Source organism: Rhinoderma darwinii, assembly GCF_050947455.1.
Source record: "Rhinoderma darwinii isolate aRhiDar2 chromosome 3 unlocalized genomic scaffold, aRhiDar2.hap1 SUPER_3_unloc_16, whole genome shotgun sequence".
Classification (NCBI taxonomy): Eukaryota; Metazoa; Chordata; class Amphibia; order Anura; family Rhinodermatidae; genus Rhinoderma; species Rhinoderma darwinii.
The window spans coordinates 422504-423938 of record NW_027461741.1 but is presented as its reverse complement, the minus strand read 5'-3'; positions in this window follow the sequence as shown (position 1 = coordinate 423938).

The following is a 1435-nucleotide window of genomic DNA, read 5'->3' as shown; positions in this document are numbered from 1 at the left end:
CGGCAGCAGGAGAGGAGCTAGAAGATGGAAAGCTGGATGAGACGCAGCGCGGTCAGGATTTTCCGGCTGGCGGGAATACAAACCCTGGGCAGCCCGGTGAGTGTGTAACTCCTACGTTACCGTATCCAGCAATTTTCATGTCGGGTTTTGAGGGTGGGGCAGCGAGCTCGGAGATTGCGGCTGTCGATAGTGGGGTTGTCGGGCGCGAGGGCTTATCGGATTTGGTGGGCTGTTTGCGCGAGTTAGTCGGGCGCTTAGATAGGGAAGCGGCCCCTGTAGTTCCTGCGGTGTCCCCGGCTGTGGTATGGGAAGGTCATCATGATGTATTGCCGCGGTCCGTGGGTAGTAATGTTTCGGGGGTGTCAAGAGAAGCAGTAGCAGTGTCGGTTCAAACTGAGGTGCAGAAGGATGGGGATAGAATTAGGCTGGATGATCGTGCTCGGGGCGAGGTTTATGTCTGTTTTGAGGGTCCGTTAGGGGCTCACCTGAAGCAGGAGGTGAGGGACCGGATTTGGAAGGATGAATACGTGGAAATATTTTCTCTTCTGCCGCTTGCAAAGTTCAACTTGGATAAAGGCAAGCGGGATGAGAGTAAAAAAGAAGAAGAAGAACGCCGGCGGTATAGGCATATTCCGCAGACTTTCGTTAACTGGTCGCAAGCTTTTGCTATTTTGGCGAGCGTGATCGGAGAAAAGGTGCCGGAAAATTGCTCGGCGTTGTTCTGTTATTGCGATGCCATCGGGGAGGCTTATAGGGCGTACGGGGGCAGGCGTGGTTGCGGTATGATGAGCAATTTCGCCAGCGGAAAGCGGTACGGCCGGCGATTCTGTGGGATCAAAAAGATATTGCGCTGTGGTTACGGGTTACGGCCCCGATTAAGCAGTCCTTTCCCGGGAGCGTTGGCCAAGGAGGTCAGTCGGGTCAGTCCGGACAGGGTTCCGGTTCAAAACTTGGGTTCTGCTGGCAGTTCAATGATGGCCAGTGTAAGTTCGGGGCCTCATGCAAATTTAAACATGTCTGTTGGGAGTGTAACGGCTCTTCTCATGGGGCTGCTAAATGTATGCGGAAAGGGAAGTGGTCAGGTCATCAGGCCTCCTCCGTTGGCCAAGGGGCTGTCACCGGTGAGGGTGGAAAGAATGGCACCGTATCTAACTGAATATCCGGATAGGGTTGCAGCCAAGTTAATTTTTGAGGGGTTTTCGTTTGGTTTTGTTATTCCCCCTCCTCCGTATGAGGTCCCGGTTACACGGCGTAACCTTAAGTCGGCTTATTTGTGTAGCGCCCATGGCCGCGGGCCGTCGGGTTTACTCACCTCCCGACGCCCGCAGCCATGGATCTGTGAGCGCTGGCCTCCGTCTCCCTCCTAGGAGATGCCAGCGCTCACTTCCGCTCCGTTCGGCTGGATCCCGTAGGGTGCGCGCGCACGCTCGCGCCC